The following is an 11,251-nucleotide window of genomic DNA, read 5'->3' on the forward strand; positions in this document are numbered from 1 at the left end:
GTGAATGCAGCAGAGTACGTGAACGGGAAGAAGGTACAGTAGAAATCGTTAGATAAAACGTGATATATTAAATTTGACACAAGGGAAAATATAAAAAAAGTAGCAAATAAAGTAGGCCATCGGAAATAGAAATGTCTAAATATGACGTTAACAGAAAGTCCAAAATTGCAATGCCATTTTGCTCTAGGAAAACATAGGGGAATTAAAAATGAGAAAGAACAAAGAAAACTTTGCTCAAAGGAGAAACAACTGTCAAGAACTCATTTGGCAAAGCCAGAACTAAGCAAATGAGAGAAGGCTAGAAAGTGGAAGGAATATGTAGAGAGGAGAGGGGGAGGGGTTGTACAAACTAACATAAGCACAATGTTAGATTCCTGTGAGATGTCTGAACACGCAAGGCAATACTGATCCTACAACTTAGCTAAGTAGACACACTGAAGAACTGCGAAACTGTGTTTATAGCATTTGCATGTTTAGAGAAAGGTTTTGACAATCTTAATTAAAACATTCTTTGAAACTCTGGAGATGACATCGATTAAACACAGGGCCACAAGATTATCTACAATTTGTACAGAAACCAAACTGCATTTCTAAGACTTCAATGACTTGAAAGGGAAGCAGTAATTGAGAAGGCAGAAGTAGAGAGGATATAAAATGAAGACTGTGAATAACAACAAAAGCATTCTGAAAAAGAAAATTTGTTCACATCGAATATAAATTCTAATGACTGCGTACTATTTTACACAGGTATTTGTGTGGCGTTCGGTATTTGTGTGGAGTGCAGACTTGTATGTAAGTGAAACGTGGGCGATGAACAGTTCTGTCAAGAAGACAGTGGACGCTTTCAAAACGTGGTGATCAATAAGAATGCTGAAGATTAGATATGAGGATCGTGTAACTAAAGAAGAGGTACGGAATTAAATAGAGGAGGAAGAGGAAATTATGGCACAACTTTGACTCCAAGAGGGGTAAGTTGACAGGACATATTATGAGGCGTCAAAGAGTGAGGACAACGGGGTTGGGTAATAGTATTCTGATAATAATAATCTGTTGAAATGCTATTCTACTATTTTATCTATTAATGTAAGCAGTGAATTTACTCTTCCATGCACTCCTCCACAAAACATTTAAACCAAAACTGAAATCAGCTGAACACCAAATCTTTCAACCACTGTCTGACAACTACTGCATTCACTTTCAACTTTCTATAACTATCACTGGCTAGCCACACACACATACAGATATAAGGAGAACAGAAATAAACAAACATTAGTTTTCAGCATATAATTCTTTAGGTTGGCAACATGTACATAAACAAACCAAACAGGAAGGGACGTGAGGTGAACACACTGTAGTTACGACTTCAAATCAGTGTTTTTTGTAAAATGTCTACAGCTAGTGACAGAAGAAAAAAAAAAGAACATGAAAATGTGCTTATGTTCCATAATCTAAGTTTTAGTTCAACCTACAGCATGTGACCAGGTGAGGGGAAACGCAGATGTCTGCCAATAACTCGATTCACTGTAGGTAATCAGTTATTCACGTAAAAAAGATGTGAACTGTTTTATAATCTGCAAGTATCACATATCAAAACAAAACTGAATCATTCTAGAATCCCCCGAAGATGCCTTAAAGTAAAAGGCGAAACGCGTCTTGAACCAATAAAGTACACTGGATAAAGAAAAAAAAACGTTTGTTACTTCCAAAGGAAATAGTCAATTGCTGTAGATACTTAGCAAATTACATCTTATGGCATACCAGTAAATTAGTCTCAGTTTAACTTCTAATTCCACATGCTATTAAATGCCGTTTAAAAAAATTCATCAATCCCTTCCGAAAAACTGTAGTTTCTTTCATATCTCGGTAGATAAAAAGATTTTGAATATTTATCATGTGACGAAATACATGACTTTTTACAAGTTATCGTTTGCAAAAAAACACTTTTCGATTTCTGGACCGTTTACGAAATTTGCAGTTGATACAACCACATGGTTTAGGACGAGCAGGACGAAGTATCGGTCGCGTCGCAAGCGACTCGCGCACGGTCACTGCACAGCCCATCCGCCGACATATCATTCAATATCTCGAGAACGGTGATAGCTATCGTTCTGCTCTCAGCTTTAAAAACAATTTCGATATGTTGACTAAATTTCATACGCAATAATGTATTACCTAAAATGAACTGTACGCAAAGTCCACGCAATGCGTTTTTACCTCTGCACACTCATTAAAATTTCGTGTAAAGGTTTAAAAAATGGTTCAAATGACGCTGAGCACTATGGGACTTAACATCTGTGGTCATCAGTCCCCTAGAACTTAGAACTACCCAAACCCAACCAACCTAAGTACATCACACACATCCAATCCCGAGGTAGGACTCGAACCTGCGACCGTAGCAGTCGCGCGGTTCCGGACTGAGCGCCTAGAACCGCTAGACCACCACGGCCGGCGTGTAAAGGTTTACGTAAATGCGACACAGCAAGTAACCACGACTAATAACGAAAAGAAATTCGGTCCTTCATCGAGAGAAGATATCAGGCTGTAACATTCCCAAGAATCAAATTTTTCTACCGAGTCGTTTCCTTGGAATCGGATGATAAGTATTTCATGGCTGCCGCCGCGTCCGCGCCAGCGGTTCGGCGAAAGGTCGTGTGGCCCGGGGTTCCGTACCTGACGTCACGCTCAGCGCGTTCTGTGATTGGCGGCGCGCACCTGGAGCGCGGCACGCGGCAGCGGAAGCGGTTCGACATGGGCAAACCGCGACGCAGAGCCCGCCGCGCCGTGCCGCTGACGCCGTTTCCATGGCAACCACGCCGCTGACGCGCGGTTTTGACGCGCGGCAGCCCTAGTGGGAACCGGCCTTAAACGGACACGAGGAAAACACGCACCGCTACGGTAGAGGAGGAACTAATAGCACAACCTAATCGCCCGACGGGCGAAACGGGAATGATCCGAGAATGGATATGAAGACAAGTGTGAATGTTACTTACCGAAATGCTGTGTAGGCTCTGTGATGTACAGAATAATGGTGGAACAGTTGACCGACCCATCCTAAAAGAAGTGCGGGAGTCCTCGAATAAATGGCAGCACTATGATGTCGCGTCGAGGAACAGCTGTGTCGTGGGTTGAGTCAATGAGCAGTCGTATGCGTGTCATGCTTGAGTGTTGTTTAAGCCTTTACCTACCCGAGAGGCTCTGACGCCCGTCTGTTTTGTTTAATATCATCTCTGTTAGGAAGTATACATTGTATTTTAATGAAATTTTATGACTTTTCCTAATTTGTCAAGTAGTCATAGTTTTGGAAAAACTTTATAGAAATTTACCTGTGGCTTTGTGTTGGCGCGCGTTTGCTCCCGTGCAGTCCTTGTGGTTACAAGCAATTTTTCAACAACCAAATGCCGGCATAGCGTCTGTTACGTCATTTGCCATTTCTGACTCACAGTGTTATCCTTTCAGTATTCAGTAGTCCTTGTGATAAGCACATGTTTATTTTGGTGCACTATTTCACAACAGTTGTCTGTTCTAGAAACTGAAAACATTACGGAGGAGTATCGGATGAGGAGATAAGGGAGTTGTTGGAGCAGTCTTCTGTTTCCAAAAACCCACCTAGTGAATGTGAATCTTCCAGTGATGATGATAACGAGATAGATGTCTCTGAAAACTGTGAACTACCGAAGATATCGATCAAGAAGAATCCGTTTACGAAAACTGAGAAGAACAATTTAGTGAAAATTCTGTTGAGTGTGACTTAGTTTTCTTGTAATGGGAATTAAATATGCGTTACAGCTCCTCAAACTGGAAATTCTGGAAGGTGGAGCAAAGAGGATGTATTTAAAGATCAGGGACCTACAAATAATTCGATTACGAACAATGATAATGAAGAATCTAGTTTTATTCTATTCTTTCGTGCATCCCTCAGTGACAAAGTGTGTAAGTGGACCAACAAGGAGGGTCGTATCATTGATGAGAACTGGGTGGATATAGATATGCGTGAAATGAAAAAGTTTCTTGGTGTTCTGATCCTGACTGCAGTTTACAAGTCAGGAAATGAAGATATGAGCCAGCTTTGGAGTACGGAGAATAGCAGACAGCTGCTCAATGAAATTATGAGTCGCAACCGATTCCATGCTATTCTGAGGCTTTGACAGTGTAGCAGCCCGTTGTGAACACAGGTCAAGTGATAAACTGGAAACAATCAGAGAAGTTTTTGAGATGTGGGAAATTACCCTTAGGGATGCCTACATTCCAGGACAGTGCATGACCGTGGATGAACAATAGGTCAGATTTCGAGGTCGCTGTCCATTTCGACAATACATCCCGTCATAACTCGGTAGATACAGAATAAACTCCTGGGCGATTTGAAACACTGAAGTAGGCTACTGATGGAAGATGAAAATGTATTTGCAAGCTTCCAACTTTCAATTCCAATCAAGACTTTAATAAATATTGCAAAGGTAATGTTAATCAGAACACTGGGAGGAGTGGTAATATAAATAACAATATATTTATTCAATCCTAACAACACAGACAAACATATGGTTAAATAAACACACAAACATTTTTATTTCACAAACGCTTTCACTAATATGCGTTAAATGGTGAACAAAGTGATCACCTGGGGATCATCACACCACACTAGCCAGGACACTAAACGCTTTATCTGACTTCACATAAGTGAATCCGGATTATAGCACAAAAACTACGCCACAATCAAGCATTTATACTCTACTATTCCATAAAGAAATATAAGGTTTCAAAGAACAGGGCGCTGATAAGCATATGTTGGAGCCCTACGCCGTAGCAGCGAATACTTTACCCTCCTGCTGGTCAGGGCGGCACCCCATGATGAGTTCGGCAACTGAGTCATTGACGGCAACAATTTGTTATTAATGGCGAGTGCGTGAAAAAAATACGCAGTCTCGCGTTCGGCTAAATCGGAATGCAGGTACTTCACTATGAGCCTCTGAAACCCCGGTGGATTACAATGTGCAGGTGGACCCACTTGCTGGTCTGCCAAACCAATTTGACTCCGTGTCACAACTACGCGTGACTGATTATGTCAAGTGCTTAGATGGCTGACACAAACAAATAAGTACACCCATGCATCACTGCATTGTGTGCATGATGCTAGAAGCAGTATCTCTGATGGTTCATATGGGTGACTGGAATAGGCTCTACGTGGTACACTAGCAAAGGACACAAGTCTCACCATTTAGGTAAAGACCTGCAGTACTCTACTAGAGAAGCGCCAGTACAAGAGCGTCCTCTCCACTTTCTCTCACCTCGCCAGCTCGGTAGCATAACACATCTACATCTTAGATGGCTCCCACTGTACCACAAGCCAATCACGAGCTGGAGCGCCGCATTCGAAACTGGCAGACTGACCCTTGGCCTGTATATACATATTTGACCAAGCAGAGACTTGAAAGTTAATTAGAAGAAAAGGAAAAAAGATTTATCTTTGCGGCCTCTTTCCTACTCGTATACGCCATGTCTTTGCTAGAGCATGACCTGGATGGAATCACAGCCCTCCATAAAAAGATCGTTATCTCCTCTGTTGCATCCATTTCGAACTTTCCAAAGAATGGCCATAAACTCACTAAAAGTCTCGTGCTTTCACAAATATGTTTTGTAGCCAGATTCCGGACATCTGGGCGCCACTGACCTGTCCCACAGAAATTTGCAGAAACACACAGTCCTCACATCAGCTTCCTGCCTAACAAGGGCCCATCCTCCGTTTTATTGCCGGTCTTCAATGCTCTGCCCATTGCAGAAGCGACTCACCGGCGCTAGTCAGCCTACCTGGATGCGGCCGCCGACCGACCGGCGCCATCCAACATATCTGCGCAATGAGGCCACCAAACTTAGCAGCCATCAGATGTTTTCACCCAGGTTCCGCAGAAAAAACGCTCCCCTCAGCCCTCAGCCATCGTACACTTTCACTGCAGTCGTTTAAATCAGCACCCTCTTCCTTTGATGTAGGTAAAGATTACCGCTATTCCTTCTCTATAGCACACAAGCAAGAGTGTTAACTACTGCCCACCATTTCGTCATATGAGTGAAGTCAGATCATAACCAGGTATAGCAACCAAGTAATAGAGATCAACTTCTCTAAGAAGATTACGCAGCATAACACCGTATTAGAAGTGAGAGCGCCCTGCAATCTCTCACAGCCTCCCCGTTCCTCTCGCATTTATGCTTCGGGAGTGTCACACTTTAAAAGGTTAGTGTGACATGGAACGGAATAAACTGTGACACTTCAGTTGGGTCGTTATCAAAGAAATAAACATGAATCAATCTTTGTTCACCATGAAACCCAGCACAAATATTTAATCTGTCTCTACCACGATCAACCATGGGTCATCCATACACTCTTTTCTGCATGCCTACAAAAGTAGAGTGAGATATAAAAATGTGATGGACATACCACTGAGTCATATTCTTGTAGACACAGACATAAATGACAATTACTAAACCGTTACAGGGTCATGCAGACATTTATCTACTCATTCATCCTGAAATTGGGCCAGAGAAGGTTATTTCCCTAAGCAGAATATAATAATGTTGTTTTGAGGATTCTCTGTCCCATGGAAAATTACTACCCCTGCTCAATTATACACATGGCTACATTAATTTCTTGACAGAAGATCGATCACAAACGTTCTCACATTCACCCAATATAAAATATTCTTAGTTTTCATTTTGCATGTATCATCTGTTCAGGTTATTTCTCTAAAATGAGTCAGTCTATTCCTTTAGTACAAAGATGTAAGTGTCAACATACAAAACAACATATAAGTGACATAAAACAAGTGAATTTTTACACAAAATGAAAAATAACACATGAATCCATTAAGAGAAAATAAAACTTGATAGGGAAACACAGAAAATACATGTAATCTTGTAAAAATGAAATCAGCAAGGCACATATAAAACAAACTTAATTGAAAACAACAAATACCTCCTACAGCTCCCTTCTGAAAGGTCTTTAGGAGTCCGATTTTTTAAATTTGCAATTGTCACAAGAAGAAACACAGCAATACACGTCATGTAACAGGTTAGATGTGGCAGCTAAGTGGGATGAGTTTGCCAAGATGGAATACCCCTTTTTTCTCGGCATGTACAGTGCAGGCAGCGCCCTTGGTGTGGCAGGACCTTGAGTGTCAGCAGCAGTCAGTGGCGTCTCGATTACTGACCATCTTGGATGACGTGGTAGTTGGCAATGCATTGCCGCTCTCGAAGCCATTCATGGGACGACCCGGGCAGCATATGGACACAAGTTTGAGGTGAATACCTCCCGTCATCGCAGTGTCCGTCGACCATGTCTCGAGCCACATCAGTACCTCCAATCAGCACTCCCCAGCCACATCCCAGTGGCCTGCGCTCGCTATTCCATTCAGTGGTAGGTACCTCGGCATCTTGGAGTGGTAAGCGGCGGCGAAAGTGCTCTCATGCCGCCAGGGCACCAGCCGTTTGTTGACAGCTCATGATGTGAAGGGCCTCGTCCACACCTGCCTCCATTCACGTTGCCTGATGTTGCCATGTTGACCAGCTGCCCTTCGGTCGCTTTGTGGGCCTCCGCTGCCTGGAGAGAGCTGTGTCCCCTCTGTCTCACAGAGCTGGTGGATGACCTTGACTGTCCGGAACGCTTGGCGCCCCATCTGTCCAGCTGCTACGATCCCTACGGTGTCAGCGACCTCTCCAACTGCCTGATATGTCGCCATCAACTCAGTTCACATAGTATGCGCAGTGCTTACACGGGGACTTAGTGCCGTGTTTTTACAAATATGTTTACAGCATAAATACAGTGAAAATTGTAAAAAATTGCTTCACATGATTACTCCAAGATAAAAAAAAATCAAATGGTTTACAGAGCTCTTTTGACAAAAATCAAATCTTATTGTATTTTATAAACATTCTTTGATTTTATTATAGCAAAAATTTTAAATGATTAACTTGCTGTGCCTAAATCTTTATAACCTTAAGTAGTGGTGAGGTGTTGTAATTTATGACAGTGTAGTGTTAATTTCCCACAACCTTTCATGCAACTCAAAGTACTAAGCCGACTCAGACTACACATTCACTTTAGTCACTCTTATACCATCCAAGTCTACTACTTATTCGTGCAACCCAACAACTAAAAAAAATATACAAAATGCTGAAGACATTAGAATTTCCATTACTTTTTGTCGTTATGGTGGCACTAACGCTAGTGCATGGCGTGAATTTCGATGAGTCCCGATATCACCAGTCTGCTCTCTCTCCTATATGGCAAAACAACTGCTGCGAAATTATCTTTTTTTTGCTGGAACCGACACAAAAACTTCTCAGGTTGGTGTACAAATTTTCCACTCCAGTTCCTGAAACAAACATTAAAAGCACAAGATATTATCGACGTTTGACTGCAAAGCTACATTATGCCGTTCTTCTCTTTTTCAAAAATTGATGGTGTGCCTTGCTCACTCTGCAAAAACATTCTAAAGTGACTCGCAAATTCCGTGCTCACGCCACATAATACAAACTATCGCTAAGATCTACCACTCAGGCGCTAGCGAAAGCCCACATGAATATAATTGCACAGTAGTGTGGGAAACCACATGCGACAACCACAAGCGAATAACCACTGTGAACAAAAATCGCATGAGACGCGATAGCTCATCTGTGTAACCACACCCGAATAAAATATCCCATTCGCGCGAAACATCGCACGAAAGGCGAAATCCATAGACAAAAAGCACAGCACAAATACATCGCGCCACTGGCGATGACAATAACCAACCCACAGCGAAGACACATTGCACTGGGCAATGATCACAAGCCACGGCGAAACACACAAGAAAGTCAACACGCCTCTCGCATGGACAATACACGACCACCCTGTAAAATACCTCCATGGGTCTCGCAAACTGATCTCAACGACGCACCTCTCACGTACTATACCACGAATTATATACCGGATCGTACAAGGGCGTTTACTGCAATGCACACACAATACAGAAGAAATATGATTGTAGCATTACTCCAAGATGTTACGAGAGGAATTCCATCCCCAATACTCGTGCACTTGTTTTGGACTCGAAGACATAAAATTCTACCCTTGTTGTGACACCTGATCCTGTTGTTCTGTGCTAACTGCAAAACTGCTATGAGAACATATAAACTCGCGCGAAATAGGACTCAAATAAACAACGAAGTTTCCGTCAATAAATCGGCATATTTCTGTTCTCAACAATTGTAATTAGTCAGCTCTGGGATGACCAACTATACATCTACAGGGAGAAAAGTATTTAAACCGACAAACTCTGGGAGGCTGAAGGGGACCTCAAAACAAATATTTTTCCCTAATGTCATTTTTTACTATGAGGATTATTTAAATCGGTTCAAATGGTTCAAATGGCTCTGAGCACTATGGGACTTAACATCTGAGGTCATCAGTCCCCTAGAACTTAGAACTACTTAAACCTAACTAACCTAAGGACATCACACCCATCCATGCCCTAGGCAGGATTCGAACCTGCGACCGTAGCAGTTGCGCGGCTCCGGACTGAGCGCCTAGAACCGCGAGACCACCGCGGCCGGCTTTAAATCGGTGGAGGCCGTATTGCACTCTTCGGTTGTTAGAGGCCGTATTACGATCTTCAGTTGTTAGAGGGCGTATTACGCTCTTCAGTTGTAGGCAACTGCTGTCCACCAGTGTATTAGTGCATTGTCTCTCTTTACTAATGGAGCGATACACTTGGAGTGAGTACACTGATATGGTTGGTGCGTACTACGTAGCGCACCACAACGGACGAGCTGCACAGCGGGTTTATCAACAACAATATCCTAATCGCCGTGTCCCTCATCATACGACCTTTGCTGCTGTGTTACCAACGTCTGCGTAAGACCGGGCCATTTAACGGATTACTTGGACAGGGAAGCCGTCGCACGGCAGGAACGCTGCAATTTGAGGAAGCTGTCTTGCAGCATGTGGAGCGGGATCCTTAAATCAGCACTTGTGCAATTGCACGTAACATGGGGACGAATCAGACGAATGTAACAACAGTCCTTCGAGAGCAACCTAGAACCGGTTGATTATCCACCCAGAGCACAGTTTTCGCAGTGGTACCTGGAACAGCGTGAAGTGCATCCTACATTTCCATCCTCTGTGTTGTTTACCCATGAAGCAACGTTCGGGAGTGATGCAGTCTTCAACATGCACAATTCGCATGTTTGGAGTGAGGATAACCCACATGCCACAGTTACTAGCACTCATCAAGTGCGGTTCTTCGTTAATGTGGGGGTCGGTGTTGTTGGGGGCTGTTTAATTGGGCCGTATCTGCTACCTAGGGCATTAAATGGCAGGCACTATTACAGTTTTCTCGCCAGAGCATTGCCAGAATTGCTGGAAGACGCCCCGCTCCCTTCAAGACAACGCATTTGGTTCCACCATGACAGGGCGCCGTCGTGTGCGTCGATTCCTGGACCGACGGTTCCCAGAAACTTGGATTGGCAGAGGTGGTCCTGTCCCATGGCCTGCTCGATCCCCAGATATGTCCCCTCTGGACTTTTTGTGTGGGGAGAGATGCACAACCTTGTTTACGCAACTCCTGTTGCATCAGAAGAGGATCTGGTTGCCCGGATAGTAGGAGCAGCAGGAACAATTCAGGATATTCCTGGGGCTTATGCCCGTGTCAGACAGAACATGATCCGACGGTGTAACCTTTGTTTACGTGTAAATGGAGGCAATTTTTAAAATCTATTGTAATTTAAATTGGGTTGTGTTAATGTGTTGTCTCTTGGTCATAAAAAAATGGAAAAGTGTTTGTTGGTTTAATTAATTTGCCTCCAGAGAAATCTTCCTCTACCGGTTTAAATACTCCTCATTGGAAAAAATGACATTAGGGAAAAATATTTGTTTTGATGTCCCCTACAACCTCCCAGAGTTTGTCGGTTTAAATACTTTTCACACTGTATAAACTTGATACATGTTACGAAGAAATACATATGCAGTAAAATTTTAACAGTGCCTCACTCTTACGACTAGCCGTAATGAAAGAAGTACCTATGCTAATTACCATGGTGGAATTACAAAAAAATCTAAAGAAATGATCGTTGTTTTTAAAACTACTATAACTCAACAAAACTTATGCTACTATGCTCATGTTCGGCTGTCACCGACCATTAAACTATCTGTGGCTTGTTCAGAATAGGATATTTCCAGCAACGTTTCTTCTAGATCGTCGTATCTAATAAGATTGGTGAGGATAGG

The sequence above is a fragment of the Schistocerca americana genome, chromosome 4, assembly GCF_021461395.2.
Source record: "Schistocerca americana isolate TAMUIC-IGC-003095 chromosome 4, iqSchAmer2.1, whole genome shotgun sequence".
Taxonomy (NCBI): domain Eukaryota; kingdom Metazoa; phylum Arthropoda; class Insecta; order Orthoptera; family Acrididae; genus Schistocerca; species Schistocerca americana.